This window comes from Agelaius phoeniceus, chromosome 7 (assembly GCF_051311805.1).
Source record: "Agelaius phoeniceus isolate bAgePho1 chromosome 7, bAgePho1.hap1, whole genome shotgun sequence".
Lineage (NCBI taxonomy): Eukaryota > Metazoa > Chordata > Aves > Passeriformes > Icteridae > Agelaius > Agelaius phoeniceus.
Window position 1 is genome coordinate 28,891,331 of NC_135271.1, and position 10,807 is coordinate 28,902,137.

The following is a 10,807-nucleotide window of genomic DNA, read 5'->3' on the forward strand; positions in this document are numbered from 1 at the left end:
CCCAGGCAACCTCCTGAAAACACAGCCCCACCTTCCTGTGGATTTATGGCATGGAAATTGAAATAAGATTAATAAAACCAAAGTGCTGGGCTATAAAAAGGATTGCAAAATATACAGTGCAATTTGATATTGCCCAGCTCACAAGAGCCTTTTACACTTCAGCCAGAACACCAGTTACAGTGAGGTCACTGTACCTGCACACAGCTTATTTTGCATTATACTGGCACTGCAATACAAGTTTGAGTGAATAACAGTTATGAGCAAACAGAGAAGTAGAATATTAAAAATTGCCAGGTTAGACTGGTGAGAACACTGGCACATAACAGGTGAATTTTTTTCTCATTTTAAACATATTTTTTAAGATTTATATGTGTTTCAAAACAGTTAAACCCAACCTTTTCTTAGACTTCCTACTACTTGATCTACAATATACCAGGTGCTGCCTGTTTCATCTCCCAAAATAGAAGCCTATCTAGTGAAAGAGTGAAAGCAAGAGAGCTGGACAGCAGCTTCTCAGCTTCTGCTAACCAGGAGATGATGTAGGAAGGCCAGGATATTTAGAACTCTCCAATTGGGAATTCATTTTTTTCCAAAATGTCATTGAGGGATGGGTAACACGCGTGCATGAGACCATGGGCTATCTCAGAGATAACCCAGGAAAGAGGCAGACAACATGACTAACAAATATCTCTTACTTTGTGGTAGTCATAGGAGACCTCACTCAAAGCACAGTCAGGTTAATAACATTTTGAATGTTTACTCCAAATGAATTTGTCTGAGATTCTGTATAAACACAAACAAGTCAAGAAAGGCTTCATTGTGTTAAAAAAATATCAGCTATCAAAATTCACAAAATTGAAAATAAAACATGACAGTGTCTTTACTATTTTCAAAATGCTAACATTTCCTTTTTGGATATTTAAGCTTGTCTTGAGTTAGCCTGAGTTTCAAAGGAAAATGTAACCTCAAACAATTTTTATTTTCCATTAAAAAATGTTGACACAAGTTCTTCAAAAATTAAAACATTTTCCCACTACTTTCTAAATCAAACAATTTTGAAACTATGACCCTTCCTTGAAATAATTTTGGTTGCAATGACTCAGTAGTTTTATGAGAAAACATTGTGACTACACGTGACTCCCTATCCCCTTGTGAAATCCTAGAGAGAGCAGATTCCCATCCTGTCATACATTTGGGTCCATTGCTCAAAATTTCTGTGAACTGGGTAGATGGTTTAGGAGTATTTTAATTCTTCTTTTATATATTTAAAAAATAAATTAATAAATAAAAATGTGGTTTGTGTGTAATGCAATAAGGAGATTAATATTAATCTTAAAAGGAAAATTAACAGTTAAATAAAAACCATAATCAGGGCATGAAAGCCCTTGAAACTAGCAGCTTGACTGGCTATTTTCTGATACATTGACCTTATGTACACAGTGAGGGCAGTGAACACAAGCCTGTTCTCCATTCCCATCAGGGCACAGGGGAAGGGTTACAGCAGCCCATCATGCAGCCTCTCTGCTTTTATTCTAAGCCAAGAGGCAATAGTTTCCTCTGTAATTGAGCTGAAGGACTCTTAAAAATAATTAATAGGATTTGGTGCAACTAGTATTATTTGTTGTGTTGTGTGCCTTCTAGTTTTTTATTGCCTGCTTCCAGAGCCTAAAGGCTTTTCTTCAGAAAGGTTGAATACCAACTGTTCTGAAAGTAGTCCCAAGGCAAGACAGAATATAAATAGCTCTGCAAGCACAACAAGCTGAAGGCTCCACAGAGGCAAAAGTACATCAAGTAATTAAAAAATACTGAATCATATAAGTAGGGAATATCCCTTTACCGGTGCAGGACATATATATTAAAAACACTACCAGGATCTGAGTTGTTTTTAACTGTCGTGCCAATGGGAGTAATGCATAAACAGGAAGGGTAAATGCACAAGGGTCCACATGCAAAACTCTCCCTGAGGCCAGTCCACCTTCCCCATTTCCCCTCAAGGAAGGAACAAACTTTTGTCACCCTTCTAAAAGCACGTAAGCCATGTGTCCTCTTCCTACAGCTGCAGATCCAGCAGCATCGTGTGCCTAAGCCATCCAGTCCCAGGTGGCTCTTGCCTCCTCCAGTCCCTCTGCAGTGGACCAAGAGCTGCCAGAATGATGGGCATGGGGTGGACATGTGGATGAAGTCCCCACTCCCTTATATGTTTATTTACTTACTTACTATACCATTACCTATACCATGACTGCTTTATTTCCAGAGGATCTGGTTTCTCCACACTCCCACAGGTGGAGCAAACCCAGCCATATGTACCAGCCCTCTGCAACAGCAGCCAGGTCTGATTGGAGCAGATTATCTGACAGCAAGGGGAAGGCTGTGCTTTAATTGGCTCTTTTTATGGGCTGGTCATACTGGGATTGACTTGACTTTATAGGAAGTCCTGACATGGAACCAATGCACAAGGCCTTCCAAAGTCTCAGGAGCCCCTGAAGGGGGGCTAAGCAGGGCCCTACCTGACACTGCAGCACCATCCATCATGTCAGCAACCTCCACAGCTCTGGGAGCATGATTTGTTAGTTAACACAGGCTTTGTTAGCTCACTCTCCAGTAGCATACACCGGTGGAGAGCTACACCTTTCACAAAATTGCCAACAACAATAGACAAGAAAGAACTTACCAAAACTAAGCCAGGTCCAAACTATACACTGATTTGAATCAATCAAAAATGTGTCCAAAAATATTTGCTTATTATAGAGATGATCTTTCTTGCCATAGAATCTGAGGCAGATTATCTTCACAATTAAAATTATATTGATACACCTCAAATCTAGGTTTTACCTCCTTTTAAACATATGCAAGGAGTAGGAAACAGAAACCTTATGGATGTGGACTTTTGCCTGTTGTTGTTTACCTCTATTTATAAGAGCAAGCATATATGCACCACAGATATTCTAACAACTGCATGCTCTATCAGAGGAATAAAGAACAGCGCTGATGGAACAGGGAGAATAATTTACTGTGCAGTAGTTTCAGCTGCCAGTGACTGCAACAGGAACTCAGCAGATGTTTTCTTGATAAAGGTTGTTTCTTGTTGCAGAAGCAGCAGCAAAATCCATAGCGTTTTTCTGCAGGACTCTGCACATCATAATTCTGCCATTTCAGTTAGTCTTAACAGCTGGAGGATAAAAAAATGTTCCACTGCATTATTTGAAATTTGTCACGTTGATTTAGTTTCATTACTGTTATTAAATTTTATTCTGGAATGGTTTACATATCAAGAATACATAATGGGTTTCTGTGTGGCCTGGGATTTATTCCTTGAATGAGGAAAGGACTCTACTGTGACAAAGTCATAAAGCCTTATTGACTTGATCCTTTGCCATAAACATTGGATTCAGGGAGTTAGACTGAATAATAAATTGATACAATGGTTGTATTTTCATCAGGAGAATAATTCCTTCCAAAAAAGAACCTAACAGTAAGTCTAGATCTATTGAATTGTTTTAGAAATCTTCTATTTCCAGGCACAAATAGGAAAATATTCTCCTAATTAGGCAATAAGGGTAGAGAGAAACAGCACGAATATGCATATTTAACATATTGTTCCAATCCTGAAGGAAAATAAAATAAGACAAAAAATGTAACAAAAATTAAATGTGCACAGACATATGGAAGGATATAAATATGCAAAAGGGTGCTTCTAAACAAAGAAATGCTGAACACAAAAAGGCCTTCTAAAATATAAGTTGTATTGAAAGACAAGATGAGCAAATAAATTGAAATTACAGACGATACTCCAGTTTGATTCAAATTCAGTTTTTGGATCTCTTCTTTTCTAATGGGACCACTCACTAGTCCAAAAAACTTTTGAGTTGGCTCTAAATTTTGTGCTATAAGCCAACATTTAAATGTGAGTGACTGCCATTTTGTCACGTTCCTGGAAGGCAATTTGCACACAGGAGAAAGTTGCCGTGTCATATAATGTAAATTACTCAAGATCACATGTCACCTCAGAGAGATATACTCTTGCTGATTTGTAAATTAAAGACAAGCCACAAAAGTTCCTAATTCCTTCACAACATAACTACTCATGGGTTTCTGCTGAAAGACTGCCATCAAAAGGCAATAAATCTTCAGGAAATAATATCACAATGCTAGCTCTAAAGCACTCATGACTTTTTCCCAACTTTCTCCGGAATATTTCTTCCAAAAGAAAGCAGATGGCAAAATACTCAGTGGGTCAACTTTTGTCTTCAGACACTCCCAGGGGTTTCCACTAATTCGAGTTGTCTCTGCACAGACATAGACAACAACAGAAATCACCACCCACCCTTCCTTAAGATCACCACATTTTTCCTTGCCTCACTATCAGAAGCATTATTGGAAACCAGCATGGCTCTTCAGTGCATTCTGGATGCGTAAGCATGAGGGGAAAAGCAAAATAACACTTCTCACTGAATTGGATTTGCAGATCCAGGGCATGCTTGGGTCCAACTCAAATCCATCCTTTTCCTGGTGAAGCCCTTTGACAGATGGCCAAACTTTGCTGCTCCTCTGCCAACCCAGCCACCCAACCAGGCAAAACCAGATCTTCTCTGAAAGCCACACAGCACTGCTGAGCTGAAGTGTCTCAAGAAGCTAAATCACTATAGAGTACCAGATTATTTATTTACTGGTTTACTGGGGAAAAACAAATTCCTTAGAGGACAGATTTGCAGAAGAATTCAGTGCTGACCTCATTGTGTCATTATTGATGTCAGCAAAACCTGCTGAAACAAAATAAGCCCAGTGATGGACGAGTCTGAAAACCACACATGGTGTGAACCACGAAGAGGCTCACAGCACCTTCATTGGCTGCATTGCTGCCGAGGAACAGAGCCCAGCCAGGGACAAGGGCTCCTGGCAGCTCGTGAGGGAGCGTGTCAGGCCACACAGCCCAGAGCGGTGTCCCAGCCGGACGGGCGCCGCAGACGTGCGCTGGAGCGCGGGCAGCTCCAGCCTCGTGTTTGTGCTGAGGTCCCGCGTGTTGCCAGGGGTTACTGCACAGACAGCGAGGGACAGCGGCCGCACAACCAGGGGAAAAGCGTTTCAGCCCAAAAAAGGAAAACATCGGCTACAGAAATGCAATGGCTACAGAAAGGCAAACCACCAGAGATAATCAAATGTTAATATAACCACATTCCTTTCCAGCGTAATGAAAAAACATCAGAAAGCATGAAGAACATGTTTCAAGTAACAGAGGGGTTTTTCTAACAATAAATTCAGATAACTCATAGGCAACTGTATGAAGACTAGAAGAGAAGAGCCACTGCAGACCTACAAAATCAGCTTGGCACACCTCCATGAGAGCTGTGCTGCTGGGCTGGGGCCAGGCAGGACCCCCTCGCTCTGCCCTCAGCTGCTCCTCATGCCCACAGCCACCACCAACCCCAACCCAGCAGAGAACAAGGCTGAAATATTGCTGCTGGCACCAATCAACCATGAGGTTCGAGCAGTCCACAACTGGGAGGCATTAAACCTTTATGGCTATGTACACACCAATGGCATCTCCTGAGCAGCTGTGCAGAGGAAAGGCAGAGGAGCCCCCCACAACACCTATTCTGAATGAAGGCAGCCAGCAAAACAGCCAACACCTAAACGTTGCCTGCTCCACCTTCAGACCACACACATTTGCTGTTAGTCACCTAAATGCAGGCTGTTCTTCAGGTGCTTTAATTTCTCAAGCTTGCACACTGTGAGAAAATAATACTCTGCTAGTCCTAGGTTTAAAAAAAAAATTAAATTTTTATAAGATCAAAAAGCTGTTAGCTAGAGTCCTGTTTTCCATAAAACTCACATTCATAACAAGCAATAAAAATGGAAGTTTGCTGCAATATAACTCATGAGTCTGCCTAAAACTTAGATCTGAAGAGATCTCCATTAAAGGCAAAATGCAGCATAGGCTTCATGCCAGACCATTCTTTTGTTTCTTTTCAATAAGAGAAAGAGTGCCAACTATGATAAAGTTTTATAAGGAAGTCACCTATTTTCTAACAACATTACTGAAATTAGCCATTCATTACATGTAGGTTCTTAACTACTATTAACTGACATCTCTTTCCTTCTCATCTCTGAGTAAGACAAGAATACTTTTTTTAATTGTATTTCTAACTCAACATTGCTATTTACTGCATTCCATATAAAATTAGACATTCCTCTGTTTAAAAGGAATCAAATGAATGCCAGAGACCTGACCTGCTCAATGTGGTACTTTTCACACTTTTTATCAATTTCTTTGGTAAGATTCACATTTAAGGCACAAAGCTGTAGCAGAACATCAGATGAGACACTTAGAATAAACATGCTGCTCTGAGTCCCTTCTGCCTAAGCAGAGTGGATTCATAGCACACTGAAATCAAGAGCAGACTTTGCATAGACAGTATTGAACTTGAGCTGCATCCAGCAGTATGGGAAAAGGACAACATGCATTGGGCTGAAACAATGGTTCTGTCAATTAACCCAGCTACAGTGCACTGCTACCACATCTGGGAGGACTACAGGCAATCACTGCAGCATGTTCCATGAACTTCTGAGAGAGTGAGCCCTACCTGTGATCAAATTAGTCACTGTAAGAATATTCCTAACAACTTAAACTTAGATGTTGATAGAACCAGACAGCATCTCAAAAAAATTGCTCTATCCAGGCATATAACTCAGAATGTTAAGTATTAGAAATGTGAATTATTAGATCAGTCTCATGCGTTTCTCCTGACAACAGGAGAATCTCCTGCAATATTATTTCCTAGTTCTTTTGTGTGCTTGTTATTTTTTAAAATATATCACACTAAGTAGCAAAGAATTTTGGGTAAACAGAATAAGAAAGAGATTTTTTTTTACCTCACTATAGGTCTTGTTCATGCCACGTGGTCAGTTTGCCTCACTGCCATCCCTTTGCTTTCCCACCTTTAATAGGAGACATAGTAATACCTGTCTGCTCCTTAAGACATTTATGCTGATTACTTATCACTTACCAAAATCTTTCAAACTGAAAGAAGTGTCACAGAGGCAATATGAGACATAAATTTGCCTTTCACTGTGTTTCTTACTTCCTTTTTGTGTTGAGAGCCAAGACTCGTTTCTGATAGCTATCATGTTCTACTCCCTCTCTCATCAATTATTTGAAGAAGTTACTGTCATCCAAGGCTATGTTTCTAATGATTTTTTTAGCTGTGTAATTTAAAGAGTGCAAAATCATTCAATTTCATCTTATTCTGGAGATCACTAACTGTAATTATACATGGAAATTATTAAATGAAGAAAACCTAGATATACTCTAATCCACTTTCAGGGTCTAGCCTAAGAAATCTGGGTTGGTTATGCTAATTTCAAACCATGTAAGTTCACCAGTGCTTCAGAAAAGTAATACTGCTATCAAGTTATGGAGCAAAAGTTTGTTCACAACATGGATTTCATTTTCCTCACAAAAACAGTGGAGCTAAATAAAAAGACAAATTTTTCTCTTCTATCTGATCAATCAAGAATTGCTAGTCAAATATAAACACACCTTAAACACAATCCCAAACCCAAAAGACACCCTTTCCCAAAATCTTCAGCCCTCCCAAACCAATTGAAAAAAACATATTACAAAAATCTCATGTTATGCAAAGAGTTCAAGGAGATTGACCTTGGTTCTTTCAAAGGCTATAATAAGTATTCTTTGAAGAAAAGGAATGCTAGTGAGAACAGATCCTTTCACACATGAGAAGAGTAAATTAAAGATTCAGAAATGGCTCTGACATTCAGTTCCTTTTCAAGTATTTCCTCAGTGGGAAAGAAAAAGGGAGAAATCCGGAATCACTGAGGGAGAGTGGGATGAGGATCCTGTGAAAGAAGCTGCAACAACTAATGAAGGACATATAGGGAAACACATTGGGGAAATGTGAACAGAGTAAAAAACCTAGACAACATGCATTCTACAGGACTTTAAAGAATTAGCTAAACTCCTTCATCTTCACAAGACAAATAACTGAAAAATTAAAATAGAGGGAAATATTAACATTACCACATTAACCAACAGCAAGGGTACTGCAGACAAGACTTGTAAATCCAGTTTCTGTCCCTAATGGTCACTCTGTCTTCAGTGAGCCTTGGGTGCAGGGCCTTGAGCAAGGACAGAGGACTATCCTAGTGTAGATGAGCTTTAATAGGGGCACAATGTTGTAGCTCAAAAAGTAATTCACATTGGCTCAGCCATTTCCATGTGGCTTTCAAGTTGCTGAGGTAATGAAATGACAGGAAATAAGCTGCAATGTAGCAAGGTGGTGGGAACTGTCTCCTGGCTGCCATGTGGATGACTGCTAGGAACAGACTGTTGGACTTCTTTATTAATGATCTGGAAAAGAGAATGCACAGCACTTTGATGAAACTCACAGGTATGAGTGTGAAAGACAGTGTACAAAGAAAATAATAGAGAATTTCCTAAAGATAGAACCATGGAAACAAAATAATCAAAGGAGACTCAACTTAGAAAATAATGCAGCCTGGGAATGCATCTGAGAAGGAATTACAGGAAGATCAAATGATCAAATCTCAAATGCAATAATGATGAAAGAGATGTAGGGAGATAGCTCATTCTAGATGACGTGAATTGGTAACGTGCTGTGGTGTGAAAAGGCCAGAACAGTATGGGACAGGGTAAATAGTGTCATATCACTGAGAAAGGAACAAATACCACTTTCTGCATGCTGCTGGTACAGCTCCATCTGGAATATCATACACATTTGTGGATATTGACAAATTTGAGAGTTCAGAGAAGTGCACCAAACATGATCCAAAGACTAAGAGGATTGATTTATGAGGAGACATTAGAAGAGTTAAAAATATAAATTGCTTGGCTAAGAAATGATTAATGGGGGACATGATAACAGCCTACTAATATTTGAAGAAGACCACCGGTGAAGGAAAGGCATTTTTCAGCAGTATTCTCATGGAACATCAGAGTTCAGAGAGCAACTGAGAAGCAAAAACATATACTGAGTATCAAGAAATGCCTACTGATCATGAATTATCATAATGTGAGGAATAATTTCCTCTGTAGGAGAGTAATGTGGCTTTTACTTGTGGCTTTCAAACACAAACTTGAAGAATTCCTTAAGAAACCTATGTACCCACAAGAGCAAAACTTTGAACTCCGATCCATTCCAGCTCAGCCAAGCCATGTGCAGTCTATAATTCCCTCTTCCCCAAGATGATTTCAGCATATTTGTACAGTTGTTACATTCTGATTTGTGTTTCTTCCCATGCTGTTTGCTACCCTGGCATTCATAAAATGAAAATAAACAGGAGCTGCTGTTAGAGAAGTACTTTTGTTACTTTAGGGCCAGTGAAAGTCTCAGCACCTGTCTTACCACTGCCTGCAAAAAACAAACCAGCAGTCAGACACCTACAGAGCCTTTCAGTCACTGGGCTCTTGATGAGCTACATTCGTGGTAAATATTAGGATGCAAAGTGCTTCTTCCTTTCTTTTTAAGGTGAACAAATAACAGTATAGCAAAGCCTGACTACTCTGGTTTGTCAGAAAGCTCATAGTTGGCCAATAACACTGGAAAAACAGTATGAACCTGGCAAAGCATGGAGCTGGAAGGTAACTGGAATCCTTCTTCTTCTAGCCACAGAGTGTTTCCCAGGGAGACACAACGCCATAACACGTGTCATGCAGCAGCAGCAGAAGTTTTAAATCTTGCAGTTCCCTTAGCTAGATATATCTCCCAAAGTTAGATTAATTGTGTATCTTTCATCTTCAGCCATCTCTGAAAGGTCTTATCTTTATCTCTGCTTTCAGAGGTCCATAAATTTCTCTGTGTTCAAAGGCTTCATCCCTTCCCCCAGTCCCTCCCTAGTTCAGATATCCACAAACTCCAGCACGACTGGCAAATCTCTCTGTATTTAATCCCCTTAAATTATCTTCCCCTTCATACTTCCTTCTATGTCTTTCACCTATTTCCTTCCAGTGCTTCGCTGCTAAGTTCATCCTTGCTGAATCCTTCTGCTGGCAACCTCCTTTCTATCAAAAACTTCCCCACTATGGAAATCAACATTGCTACTTTCTTTCCCGCTAAATATTTCCCCAGTACTGGAAACCTAAATTATTTAAAGAATAACCAAGAATAAAGAATTGACCAACTCAATTTTAAAACCATGAAGTTTGTTCAAAGGTTTTCACTTTTTCCATGGACATCTTTTTCCCCTCTCCAGAGGCAAAATTATCCATAAACTGCTGCCAATGGTTTTGCTTAAAGTGTTCACTGAAGAACCTGTGAAATATATTCGACTTTGACACTTGTTTTCTGCTAGTAAAGGAATTTAAATCCCTAAAAAAAATTGATTTCGTTTATAAGCAGGCAACTATGTTTTCAATGCAATTTTTATTCATGTTTTTCTTCATCAGACATGACTGATTCAGGTAGATCAGTCCCTGTACACTAGGTTACCATAATTATGCACTATACCCATTTCAAAATTAGTTCCAGCTAGTTAGCTTCACTGCATGACAATTCACACTGCCAATTGAGAATTTAACCTAGTTTGATGATGGATACATATAAACAGCAAAATCCATAATTTATACACTGTAGGAAATAAACTCTCTGGCTCGCCAGGGACATGAAGCATATGAAGGGTTCTCATTTTTGATGGTTGGAAATTTTAAACTCAAGCAGCTTTTAATCAACATACCATTGAAAACAAATTTCAGCAGTTGCATTTCTTATTCAGCAGCGCTACAATGTAACTGAAAATAGAAGCTCCAAAAGCTTGATGGTCTATTACTCAACAT

The 10,807-nt window shown here is 39.4% G+C and overlaps 1 long non-coding RNA gene across 2 annotated transcripts in view; it reads left to right on the forward strand.

Moving 5' to 3' along the window:
* Positions 1 to 10,807, forward strand: part of LOC143694513 (uncharacterized) — a 173,606-nt gene that overhangs the window by 153,415 nt on the left and 9,384 nt on the right. The gene's annotated exons all lie outside the window — the stretch shown is intronic.